Below are 14,911 nucleotides of genomic sequence, written 5' to 3'. Positions count from 1 at the left end.
TCTCATCACGGAACAATGGTGTTCCAGACCTTTGGGAGGCGTGCGCGGAGCCGAAACCAACACGTAGAGGCCCTTTTGACACTTTAATGAAATGTAAGGGGTACACCGAGCGGAGGCTGCCCCTTGCCCGTGTCATGGGACGCACGCAGAGGCAGCACCCGCCAGGGTGTAAGTACTATTGAGAGTTGATGGAATCTAAAATGAACTAGGTTATTGGGTGAAAGCGATGGACTAAGAACTGAGTTATGGGGTAAAAAACCGGACGCCTGCCTAATAAAACGGTATGCAATTTTATTTCCGGCAGAGTGACTCGCCCTCACAAGATGGGCCCCCACAAAAAGCGACATCTAGGATGGCTCAAGGGCAACACTGGTGTGAGCGGCTCAGGGGCGTCGAGAGGTGTGCGCCGCTTTCTACCCAGTGGCTGTTAACAACCACTGTGCCGACTCGCGTCTTATGCATATTTCACTTCCACCCCTGGAGCTTATAGCTCTAACGACTCCACTCTGGCCGGCCGGCTAAGGCAAGCCAGAGGCAGAGAATCCTGTCCCACCCACCCTCCTTGCGGGTAACAGAACTCCCCAGGAGCACTAATGTAAAGCGGACAAGGTTTATGTAGGAGCGCAGCATCGGTGGATGCTAGGTGCTTCGACCTTATAAAAGGGCGGCGGCTGTGGTTGCCGTGACCGGGTGGGTACGGTGACTACAGTCGCCAGGCGCCTCGACCTTATAAGAGGGCGGCGGCTGCGGCGACCGTGACGGAGTGAGTACGGTGCTTCAGTCGTCAGGCGCCTCGACCTCAGAGGTGTGCCGACGTGCGGCAGGATACCTCGACCTTATAAGAGGGCGGCGGCTGCGGCGACCGTGACGGAGTGAGTACGGTCCTTCAGACGTCAGGCGCCTCAACCTTATGTACCGGCTCCCTAGAGAGAGGGAGCGAGGCAGTTTTGGCTGCATAATACTTTAGAGGTACTTATGTCGATGTGCGGCAGGATACCTCGGCTCGGATGCTAGGCGTCCGAGTTATCCGACCTGATGTGTCGGCGGACTCCCCGTGGGGGGAGTTCTTTGTACCTTCATCCGGCTGGGTAAGATGGTGCTCATGTGTTAGAGTTAACTGATATATATATATATATATATACATATATATATATATATATATATATATATATATATATATATATATATATATATATATATATATATATATATATATATATATATAATATATATATATATATATATATATGTAACTCTTATTTATTATTATTATTTGTATCTCCTTGGATATCACGGGCCTATAATCCCGATTTTTTGATAGGCTTGCGTGGGGACACAGATCCAACACGTAGAGGCCCCTTGGAGAGCTTTTATGTCATGTAGAACGCCTGCTGGAACCCGTTCACAGGTGCAACAATAGATACCCATGAACTGGTCTCAGCAGGCATTGGGACTATTGTAGAAAAAGAGAACAGTATACCGGTCTATGGATTGAAGTTTGGGTGGACTATGAGACTGGGTTATTACAAAGACGTACAGACACCTGCCATAACAATGTTTACACAAGTTATCGAGGCAGGTGGTGATTTGCCGCGCACTAGATGGGCCCCTGAAACTGCCGTCCCGAAGACGACCAGGAGCAACATCGGTGTGAGCGGCTCAGGGGTGTCGAGAGGTGTTAGCCGCTTTCTACCCAGTGGCTTTTAACAGCCACTGTGCTAACTCGCGTCTTATGCATCTTTTACTTCCACCCCTGGAGCATATAGCTCTAACGACTCTTCTCTGGACGGCCAATGAAGGCAAGCCAAAGCTGAGAGTCCTGCTCCCCTTGGGGTCCACTCGAACCGACGAAGACACGCCGGAGACGGAGACCCTGACCGACTCTCGGGAGCACTCGGGTCCGTGGGATCGTTACTTCCCAACAGCTCGCCATATTATTACATTTTTATAGGCGAGCAGCTATTGAGCTGATGAGCCTATGTCGCACAGTGTCCAGTACTATATAGTTCAAAGTTTGTAAAGTCATATCACATCACTAGTCACATCAGTCTAACTTATTGTTTAAAAGCCACTTAACCAATCTGTTTTTAAACACATTGACCGAAGGAGCAGTCACAACACTGTCCGGTAAACTGTTCCAAGCCGCCACGACACGCAATGATATGCAAACAATGATGGATAAGGAATGATATGCAGCTTTACTAGTAGTGGAAGTGCGAACAATTCGTAGGCTGTGACCTCGGGTCTCGCGGCTGGTAGTTGTTAGTGATTTATGATCGATGGAAGATGCCATCACCTTTGGAAATAGACATATAAAAAAAGCCTATACTTAGCTGTAAACACTTGGTGACCTGTCATTTCATATTTACTTTTTAACCACAGATGGTGCAAGAGAGCCATGAGAAGCAAAGATTTAGGCAGTTAATGAGGAGTCTACGACAAGACTATGAGGTAGGACTAACCACTCCTATTTACCCTTACACATTACCATTATTCCTATTGTCGCGGCGTTCTAGTTAGACTATTGTTGTAGTCTAGTGTATTTACTTGTCTAAGTAATCTAAGTATAGTGTTCAATAATGAGAACGCCGCGACACCTATAATCTATAATAAATAAATAATAAAATAATTTAGCCTATATACGTCCCACTGCTGGGCACAGGCCTCCTCTCAAGCATGAGAGACTTCGCTATAGTCCCCAGGCTGGCCCAATGCGGGGCCCAATACACCTTTGAATTTACAAATACAAATACAAATTCTTTATTTGCCAGAATACAGTGAATATGTAGTATGTGTTATAGTGTTTCTAAATATTACTGTACATCCCGTAAGTTTGTCTATCTGACCTGACTGGAGTTTTCCTCTCATCTAATCGAAGGTTAGCTGGAAGAGATCCCTTATAGGGATAAGTTCGCCTTTGTACTTCCATTACTGTAATTTATTTTTGTAAACCTGTGTTGTGTACAATAAAGTGATTACTACTACTACTACTACTAATATGTAGATGGTGACTTAAAATTAGTAGTACAGTGTACTCTACTCACAATTGAGCATGCAAAACTTATAATAGGTACATAATGTCATGCGATCAAATTAAATAATTGAAATAGCAGAAACCACAATAAAATAAATTACAAATCATTAAGTCAATCAAGCTGGATAAATTATTCTGAGACATTTAAAATTACATACAATTAGTCAACATCATACTCGTATTCGTCATTATTCATATTCAAGAATTCACTTATGGAGTAAAAGCATTTATTTAATAGCCATTTAGATAGTAATTTCTTCGCGGATGTATGCAGGTTTCCTCACGATGTTTTCCTTCGCCGAAAAGCTAGTGGTAAATATCAAATGACATTCCGTACATAGTTAGCTCCGAAAAAGTCATTGGTACGAGCCAGGATTTGAACCAGATTGAAAGTCGGATGTCAGATCCACTCGGCCAACACCGCTTCACTCGGCCACCACCGCTTCAATACCTACCAATGCATAATGCAGTAATACCTACTTTTTAGAAAAATTCATTAGTTATACTCAACAACTTCCAGTTAATTGTAAAAAAAATGTTGTATTGTTTTAAAATATTTTGCTTAGCACACTCAAGTTCCAGTGATTACATATGCAAATATACTTACATGGTGGCAGTAAACAAGTTTTAGTTTTTTATAACTTTGTTGTCAACCATGATTTGTTAGTAAAGCAAGTTTTTGTCAATCATTTAATTTCTGGTACATAGTTTTTTAACGCCTGTAGGTACATTCCTAACTACAGAGTACAATGAATACAGTCAACCATGGTCTAATAAAACATGGTCTTCTATTCCCAGAGTGACACGGGCCTACGTCACAATAACATTGCCACTTTATTTCAACATAACATGTTACATGGGTACATTATACCTATGGTTAATAAGTTAAAATATTTCTTTATAATATTATAATTTTCATTTATATGTATTTTATCTTAAATTTTACAATAACACGTCATTTTTAATTATTCGTTAGCAATATCTTCCGATTCACGAATGAAATTTCAGACGTTCGGGTAATTCTGTTTACATTACTGGCAACACAGGATAGCGCTGTCACATTTGACAATTCGGATCTAGATAACTTCATGCCCTGACCATAGACTTATAATATATATAGAGACGGTGTCTCAGCGAGCTGTCACTGTTGCCACTTTTGTTTAGTGTACGATTAACAATGAGGCCCACCTTGCTGTAGCCATATCGATAAAATCATATCGATAAACTATCGACATTTCTTGCAATTTTAATTTTACTTCAAAGGCTTAACGATACCTAAAATGAACAAAAACGCTTTTATTCTTTATTGTGGTTATCAGATCACAATTTTATAGTCACGCCCCAGCAGGGAACCAAGGGAAAGTTCAGATATTTAATTAAAATACATAAATACCTCCTAAAATAGGTGTTCCGCAATAATTGAATTATATTATTATATTATAATATATTAATTATACATTAGCATTTCAATTATGTTTATGTTTAACGAAGATATTGAAGCTTCAATTAATCGCTATTTCGTTCCGCTGTGTAGCGTTTATCGATATATAACATGATTAAAATCGACTTTTTACATCCCTAAATAAAAGAGCACACGTATACGCTTTTACGCACACATATACAGCCTGGGCGCATCAAGAAAGGCAACACTTGATTTGAAGTTCATCTTGTCAACAGTATGGTTGTCCTTTTTTGACAAACGGCATTTTTAAAAGAGCGAGGAGAGAGAAATGATACTAGTTGCTGCGCCGTGAAAGAGAACAGAAAACGTTGGGCCCTTGGCCCTGACCGTCATCCTGGTCGAACGCGTGTTAATTGTTATTTCCTTCTCGCTCAGTGTCAGCAGTCGCAGTGTTTTCCAAACTTTTCACGTCGTAAGCTTGGTAATTAATGTGTAACTGTGAATTAGTTTTTCAAACGTTTGTCTTGTATTGTATAGATAAATAAAGTTTAATTTAATACATTAGATTTGTTTTATTTTACTATGTTTCTACAATTAATGCCGTTAAAATAATTTTCACCGTTGGTTAAAATTCTCCCACATTTTAAAGTTTGAGAACCTGTAAACAGCATGATGACGTAGGCCCGTGTCAGTTAGGTCATACGCGAATCTCGGAATAGAGTACCAGGCGGAGTATATTATTATACCATGCAGTCAACCAAATACCACAATGGAACCAAAATCGCATACAAATTCTTGAACCGTCCAATTAATAGGGCGTAATTTTGCGTTATACACCTATAAAATATTTTCAGGAGAAGTAAATGGGGACTATGTTAGTATGTGTGTGTGTGTGTTAACAATTTGAAAAAATATTTAGTTGAGAACTGATTCCATAGATTATTTTGACTTGTATAAATATCAAAAATAGTTACATTATTTATTCTTGTTAAAGAGTTATTGTGTATGTCTTAGTTATAGTTTTGCAATACCCTAACAGGGTCTCATGATGCGCCTTAATTTTGTAAATGTTACCTGTATTTATTTGTACCAACATGAACGCAATAAAGATATTATGATTATGCAAAGGCAGATTCCGGGTGGTCATCTCCGCTTACGTTTGTAGCGGCCCATGTATGTTTTCCTGGAAATAATTGTGAGGTGACGCTGTTCATTATCCGCGTGGGATGTGTGATGATTGTTTTATATACTCTTAGCACAGAATGATTAACAGAACTCCTTAATGATATATATATATAGGCTTTTTGTAATTATTTTGATAGTGGGTACTTTATTTATTTATTTAAAATTTATGTCAGGCATCAAGGCCCATATTACAAATACTTACCTTACAGACTAACATACATATTATGTATTTTATAAACGCGAAGGGTTATTAGGTATCCCAGCGTAAATTTGAATTTCGCACCTTTTCCAACTGACAAAGTTGTTTGACGGACTATAAGTACCCTCATAAAATTTTATAAAAATCGCTAATTTTATCAACTATTGTTAAAATTAAGTATAAACTAAATAAATTAAAACGAATAAAATAAATAAATAAATAAAACTTACCCATCTATCTTAAGTTCCCCAGATCTGCCCCTGCGGAAGGGTGCCCATAAGGCCCACTACATTCCCACGCTGAATTGCTATGCCTATTCTTTGGCCTAGAAATGAGCCAGCCCTAGGGTCACTCGTGGCTTCAATCAACAGATTACTCTATCCTCAACAGATGGTGGAGAATGTAAAGGAGAACATTCTGATCCGCGAGCCGCTATCGCTCCGCTGGCTCGTCCTGGGCGCGCTGAGCTGTGTACTAGCAGCATTGGCTCTGCTGGCAGCGGGTGACTTACTACCGGAACCACTCACGCAAGCCGCTGAACCGACCAGCTTTATTGCTGAAAACGCGCATATACACCTTGTTAACCTAACTTCTATAGGCCCTAGGGTGAGTATAGGTGCTTTGGTATGGGTTAAGCTACATCCTAGTATTCCTAGTCAGTCTAACTTCTATTAGTCCTAGGGTAATGTAAGACAGAGCGGCTTGGAGAGCTCTGGTGAAAAGTGTCCACATTCGTCACGTGGGTCTCTATTGGTTCCCATACATTTTTTGTCCCGATTTTTTCAGTCCTTAACGTTTTCCATCATAATTTTGATTAGACATATTGTCAATAGTCATAAATTTTAACAATATAAATTGCAGTTCCGATTTTTGCAGGTCATTATTATTGTTAGTCATAAAATTTGTTACTCATAATATTCAAAGTCCAGAAGGTATACCATTACATAATGTTGAAGGCAATAAACTTGCTTACAATAATCGTTGTAAGGTCTTTTATCGCAGGTTATAATGATAGGTAAGTATGGGCTCTATTGCATTCCCTAAATTTTAAGTTCCGATTTTTTTTAGACCATAACGTTTTCCATCATAATTTTTATTAGTCATATTGTCAATAGTTATAAAATTAAACAATACAAATTGCATGCTTGCCTACCTACCTGGGGATTATTTTTTATTTGGCTTACTGATTTCCCCTCCATTTCTTATTTTTCATGTAGTTTATTAAGCCATTTCGTCCCGCCAACGAGTCGACGGAGCCCCGCTTCGCGGGGCTCCTATTTCCGCTCTGAGGGACACAAGGTAACTAACGAACCTACCTGAGGAAACAGATTTTTTATTGTTTGGCTTACTGATTTCCCCGCCATTTCTTATTTTTCATGTAGCTTATTAAGCCATTTCGTCCCGCCAACGAGTCGACGGAGCCCCGCTTCGCGGGGCTCCTATTTCCGCTTTGAGGGACACAAGGTAACTAACAAACCTACCTGAGGAAACAGATTTCTTTTTTCTTTATATGAAGGATGTTATTGATTTGGTTTCTTAGACGTAATTCACTTTAGTCATTAAAAATGGGGGTCCCTTTGTTTGACATAATTATTGAAAGTCATAATGTTTAATATTATAGCTCCTAAATATTAGAATATTAGAGGATATCATTTTCTGACTATCGAAATTCGAAGCAGTAAGTTTATGGGAAACAAAGGGATGACATTGAAACGATATGATTAACGACCATTAGTCCGATGAAATATATGCCTTAAAATATTTCTGAATAATTATTGATATGCCTTTGAATGTTATACTCATCAATTTTATAACTTTTGTGATTATAGCGTTTAATATTATAGATGTTTAACATTAGAACTATGAAACGTTATACTTAACAAAAATTATGACTTTTGATGTTTATGTCGATAAATTATATGGCTATCAATTTCTGACTATCGAAATTCGAAACAATAAGTTTATGGGAAACAAAGGGATCCCTCGTCACGTCCCTCAGCCATGAGGATACGGCAAGGAAGAAGAATGTATACATAGATATATAACTCAGGATAGGGTGATCATAGTCCGTCAATCTATTGCTCCGTTGGTTCGTTCTGGGCGCGCTGAGCTGTGCACCAGCAGCATTTAGCGGGGGAATTACTACCTAAACCACTAACACAAGTCGCCGAACCAACTTGTTAACCTGACTTCTATTGGTCCTAGTAAGTATTTACAAAAGGTGAAAGAGATGAAAATCCAGCGTCATGTCTTTTCCTAACAGCTTGCGCATCAATAACCATTTCTGCACTATTTTTTGTCACTTTATTTTAATTTGTTCGTCTTTTCCAAATAATTAATTTAGTGATATAGTTTTGGTTTGTTTAAAGCTTTTACGACTAGAAGTTTTTAAGTCTTCTGCACAAAATGTACACGTGGATAGCTATGTCATAGCACAAATATGGCCGTGCTGGTGTCGTGCCGTGTGACGTGGCCATGGCGTGGCGGCCAGTAGGGCTACCGCCAATACCGAAAATCGTCAATTGCGGGCATTTTTCTCTGTCACTCTAATTACGCCTTCATTGGAGTAAAAGAGTAAGATCCCCGCAATTTGCGAATTTCGGTTTTCGCGGTAGCCCCTCAGCTGTCACTTGGCTGTCAGGCCTGTTCCAGATACGGCAATTGCCGCAATGTTGAAGTTGTATATTAAATAGATTTAGTTTCAATTTTATGTTTTAGGTATAGTTCTAGTTTTTAATTAGTTTAGTAAATTATAGCATAACCGCCTCGTCGTCGAACGGCGTACGCCTGGGTTACAACGGAAGAACAGCGCTGGCTTGCCAGCAACATGCTGAGTTGTGACCCTTTTATGGCATTTTTCACTAAATGTTATACATTGTATATTTGTCAACATGTTTTTGTTATCTGTGTTTGTTTGTCATAAATAAATGTATTTCTATTTCTATAATAAGCAACCCAAAATATTTAATTTTGTAGTTGCTTTATCTCATAATCACCAGCCTACATCTCTCACTACTGAGCACAGCACAGCCCTCCACAGAGGAGTTTAGGCACAGATTAATAAATAGTTACTACGTAACAGATAATTCATTCCCAAAGAAAAGCCAAAATACCTACGCTATAATAGCCTACAAAACCTTAATAATAATACCTGCTGCTCAGGCAGGACAAGAAGAAATGTACCATAAGTACGCGCACAAAGAGTCGAGACTGTGTTGCCCGCCGTGCGAGTCACGTGCTAACGCGTCATCGTAAGAATGCGCTAGGGTTGTAGGCATCTACCTATGATGATTATTGTAATAAAACGAATGTTGCGGATCAACCATATTTTTTATTAGTCAATCAAATATGTTTTAGTTTTATATAATGATTTATAATTTTTTCCCTTCTCGGAATTCTCTGTTATTAAATTTTATAGTTGTAAATATCCTAAATCGCGTAAATAATTTTAATAAATACTCAGGAGCAAAGCAACGGAAAATCAACGGTTTTTAAAATTTGTAATACGGTGCTACCAGGCCGGTTAATTATTACGTCGTCTAAATTATTTAAAAATACTTTTTCTAACCCTTCAATATAATTATTAAACGTTTCAGGTGGGACCTTTAGCCCGCCATAAAAAGATGAATCTTTATTATAGGCTTTTTCCTTTGTTTTTTGACTTTTAAACCCATTTACTGCACAATAATTACGTGGTTTCGGCATTTCGAAGCGTAAGCGCGGGAAACGTGCGGTGCGAGCGTTCAGGCGGGCGTTCGGCGGCCCTCTGTCGGTTGTATCGTCGACGATACGACGAGCGGTAGGCATATAGCGCGTGGCCTTGAGCGTGTGACGGAGGCCTGGTTTAGGCTATAGTCCCCACACTAGTCTATAATATGGACTTCTTCCACACCTTTGAATTTCTTCTTATATGTAATATGCTAGTATTTTCACCATATTTTCCTTCGAATAATTCGTACATAAGTTCCGAAAACTAATTGGTTTGAACCCACTTCCCCTTCGATTTAAAACACTTATCACTTATCACTATCAATGTTTTATTACATCTAATGAGTCTGAAACTGGGGTCTAGAGATTGTTTATAATATGCGTTTACGCAGGTCGCGGGTAGCTACGAGAACGAAGTACTAGCGGTGGGTGTTCTAGTAGGCGCGTTGCGTGAGATCGCGGCCGGCGCTGCACCGCACCACATCCTCGAAATAGACGTGCATACAGCAAGCGGCGCGTTCTCTCTGTCTTTTTTGGATGGTTAGTAATCACAGCTGTCACTCGTATGAAACTACACGGTGAGGTTGTGTGTTATGTATATGTAAGTTTATTTTCGTTAGTATGTATTATATATGGCTATTTTTTATGTCTTAAGTTACCTGTTCTGCGTTTTTTTTGTTTAATGCCTGCACCTACTACTGTTTCTGTTTAGCCTGGTGGTTGACTGGTAGAGAATGCCTTTAGGCATTAAGTCCGCCATTTGTACTTTATTTGTTATATTGTGCAATAAAGTTTAAAATAAATAATAATAATAATGTGTGTAATAGCAACATGTACTCTGTTGCCATCATTGGGTGCTAATACATTGAATTTTGAGGAAGAAATTGTGAAAAATATAGTATTACTCAGATTGAAATTGAAATTGATCCTACCGATTGCGCCATATAAGATCTTGAATAAAACCTCGTATTCAGCCTTTAGAACTGTTTATTAAATAAATAGTTAATTGGTTACATAATATGAAGAGAGTTAATATAGAATTCCGATCCGGCCTCGAGCACCTAGTACCTTGGTCACCTTTTCTTTAGTATAGTATAATATGATATCTAATTCAGCATATAAAGATTGAACTGTCATGCAGGCATGAACAACGTCTACCGCGACGTCCAAAGCGTAGTGGCGCGCCTCTCAGCGCGCGGAGGCCGCCCGCCGCCCGCGAGCCGAAGAAACGCACTTCTCATCAACTGTCACTTCGACACCGTGCCTGACAGCCCTGGTGAGTACACTACTGTTACTATTGTTGTAGTTGTGGACAAGACAGGATCATTGTAGGGATGAACAACGTATGCCGCGACGTCCAAAACGTAGTGGCGCGTGGCGCGGCAATCGGCGCGTGGCGCGGCAATCGGCGCGCGGAGGCCGACCGCCGCATGCGAGCCAAGAAACGCACTTCTCATCAACTGTCACTTCGACACCGTGCCTGACAGCCCTGGTGAGTACACTACTGTTACTGTTGTTGTAGGTGTGGACAAGACAGGATCATTGTAGGGATGAACAACGTATGCCGCGACGTCCAAAGCGTAGTGGCGCGACTTTCGGCGCGCGGAGGCCGGAGGATAAAAAAATTTTGGTCGGTTAATTTTGACCAGCAAGGCGTCCGCCTATACTCCATTTTTTTAAGCTTTTTTAAAGAATTGCTAGGGTTCCTATGATTTCTAATATTGCGGTAGGTACAATAATATGTTATATTGTATGTAAATGACACTAATTCAGTGCATAGTTACTCAGATTTAATTTTGGAGGGAAAAAGTTACCACTACTTTTGAGATTATGAAATTTCTAATATGAAAAAAAAACGGAGTAGGTATAACTTCTGCTGCAGGCTGTACTTAGTAGCAGTCAGTGTGAAGTAATTCCCATGAGAACCGTTACTCTTTAATGCAGCTGCAGTTTTCCAATGCAATATTGATCGCTATATTGCTCGTCGTCCACAATATTTCGTCATACTTATATTAGTTATATTGCATGATAAACATTTGGGGCATTATCTATGAAAAGGGACCTTATTGTCGATGGCGCTTACGCCGCACAGTGTCGCGCGGCATTGTATTTGTATCGGAGCATTGTTAATAATGGCGTAAGCGCCATCGACAATAAGGTCCCTTTTCATAGATAACGTCACATTTTTCACCACATCAGCTCGTAAAGACTCTTTTTGTGATTCGAAAACTGATGAGAAAGTTCCATTTAAGTAATCATAAGAGTGGAAAAGTAATTTAGTGCAAATTTTAAATTGTCTCCTCATGTCGGTTGATAGAATTGACTTTTAAGTGAATTGAATGATATTGAAATAAATTAAAAAAATACAGTTCGTATTCGCTCGCCTTGTTTTAGTGAATGATTTTGCGTTTCATTCGGTAGCAAAGTTTGTTTAACTCTCGGCTTCGTACCTTGAAGCCCTCACAACGCTCAATATTCCACTTTTCGAAACACTCGCTACGTTATATTATACAGAATATATCGTTTCACTTTGGCTTTTTTCCTCAATTTTGTGAGCCTGATAACATATATTGGGGGGAAACCACAGAAAACGGCCTCGGGGTTGGTCTGTGGGCGAAACCTGCAGGACAGGTTATATTAAAACACTGATACGTAAAATAGAGATATACGTAACACACGTTGTATCGCCTAGCAACCATCATGCCCCTTTTACCGATTGATAAATTCGTGCAATAACCTTAATAAATGAGCATATTGTTGATTACCTTATCGACATAGACGACCTACTTGGCTTCATTTAACGCGTATCGTTTTTCAATTCAATTGAATGTTGAAAATGGTCTAGGGCCAATAACCTTTTTATTTTGTCATATCCCCGATCCTGTTCTGATTTTAATTTATGTTTTATTTCTGGACCAAAAACGTTACTGTTGACATATATGATATATCACTACAATATTCTTGATCAAGTTTTTTTTATATTTATTGGTTCACCTACAATTGTTTACACTTTGTAAAATATAACAAATGTTTTAAATATTATCGCTAAGCGTAACAATTATTTATGTGTCAGGAATTATTGAAATAAAGTTCAATATCAGGTGGGGAATATATGCCCACTGCCTTATAAAGGCTTAACTCAAGCCTCGATGTATGTACCTAACTGCAATAACTCATCAATCTAAGATAAGATGCATGCCGTTATGAGAAGTTCAAAGTACATTATTGAAAAAAAACCGGTCAAGTGCGAGTCGGACTCGCGTTCCAAGGGTTCCGTGTACATTACCCAATTTTTAACAATGTATTTTACTATGTGGCACGTGAATGAAATGCCTTTAAAAAACCCGTAGAGGTCGGATCACAAACTATGTAATTAAGTCCGACTCACGCCTGACCGCACATTTCTAATAGGTTTTCCTGTCATCTATAGGTAAAGAACTATTTTGTGGATTTTTTTCAGAATAATATAAAGAGCGAAAATTGCGTAAAACCATAGGTAGAGAAAATACAGGTTATTTACTTCGGCTCGCGGTAACCGGTATTGCTAGGTACCTTTTACGACATGCTTGACCGTATTACTTACATACAGTCAGCAGCAGAAGTTACTAAGCGGGTGAGGTGTTCAAAATGATCTTGACGTGACATTATTGTTAAGAGAATAAGAGCGTGTCAAGGTAATTTTGAACACCTCGCCCGCTTAGCAACTTCTGCTGCTAACTGTACATGTTTTAATTCCTTTGAAAATATTACAATTTCTAGCAACGATAACCAGTACCAGAAAACCAGACATACATACATGTTACTTGAATGTTAATGTCACTTACTTAACTGTATGGCAGCGGCTAGGTTCGTGTGTCTCTTAAGAGTTTTCTATGGCTATCCTTCATATGTGGCTTTCCGTGTGGACCCTTTAGGCATGAAACGCCACATATAATCGTTAAAATATAATGTGAAAGTATGAAGATAGATAGGTTAGTCATTCACTCTTTTGCTATCAGATAAACAAGTAAATAAACATTGGACATCGAATCGACCTGGTTCTGATATTGATAAAAAATGTTTTCGTAGATTAGGCCAATCATATTAATTAAATCTTTTCGAATAATTAATTTCCAGCTTGCTAAGTAAGGACTATTGAAAGTTATGGAATCTTAAATGAACTAGGCTATTGGGTTAAAGCGATGGACTAAGTACTGGGCTGCGTAATAAAAAACCGGACGCCTATATATAATAAAACGGTGCGCCATATCATTTCCGGCAGATGGTGATTTTTATTGCCGTCAGCAGAGTTTTTAACTCCATAATGAATAAATTGGTCATTGTTTTTATCTTAATTTATTAATACTACGTCGGTGGCAAAAAGCATATCGCCAGCCTGATGGTAAGCAGTCACCGTAGCCTACAACTCCAGAGGTGTTACATTGTGCGTTGCCGACCCTAACACTCCGCACCCTCGTTGAGCTCTGGCAACCTTACTCACCGGCAGGAACACAATATGAGTAGGGTCTAGTGTTATTTAGCTGCGGTTTTCTGTAAGGTACTTCCCCAGTTGGGCTAGAGCCCAACCGAGCAGACTAGATCAGGCATGACACGCTTTATACGAACATTGCTTATTTTTTCCACAGGCGCCAGCGACGATGGCGCGGGGTGTGCCGTGGGGCTAGAAACATTGCGAGCGCTGGCCGCGGCTCCTGCGCCGCACCCTCACGACGTATTACTACTGCTGAACGGTGCCGAAGAAAACATCATGCAGGTGAGAATAACCACTACAAAGTTTAGACCTTATCTCCTTGCCACAAGGTTGCTAATGGCGCGGGAGCTGTGGGTTTAGAAACATTGCGAGCGCTGGCAGCCGCCCCTGCCCCGCACCCTCACGATGTTTTACTACTCCTGAACGGTGCCGAAGAAAACATCATGCAGGTGAGAATAACCGCAACAAAGTTTAGACCTGATTTCCTTGCCACAAGGTTGCTAATGGCACGGGAGTTGTGGGTTTAGAAACATTGCAAGCGCTAGCCGCGGCCCCTGCCCCGCACCCTCATGATGTGTTACTACTCCTGAACGGTGCCGAAGAAAACATTATGCAGGTGAGAATAACCGCAACAAAGTTTAGACCTGATTTCCTTGCCACAAGGTTGCTAATGGCACGGGAGTTGTGGGTTTAGAAACATTGCAAGCGCTAGCCGCGGCCCCTGCCCCGCACCCTCATGATGTGTTACTACTCCTGAACGGTGCCGAAGAAAACATCATGCAGGTGAGAATAACCACTACAAAGTTTAGACCTTATCTCCTTGCCACAAGGTTGCTAATGGCGCGGGAGCTGTGGGTTTAGAAACATTGGGAGCGCTGGCAGCCGCCCCTGCCCCGCACCCTCACGATGTTT

Source organism: Cydia splendana, chromosome 16 (assembly GCF_910591565.1).
Source record: "Cydia splendana chromosome 16, ilCydSple1.2, whole genome shotgun sequence".
NCBI classification, from domain to species: Eukaryota; Metazoa; Arthropoda; class Insecta; order Lepidoptera; family Tortricidae; genus Cydia; species Cydia splendana.
The sequence above is the reverse complement of the archived record's forward strand: the minus strand, read 5'-3'. Positions refer to the sequence as shown.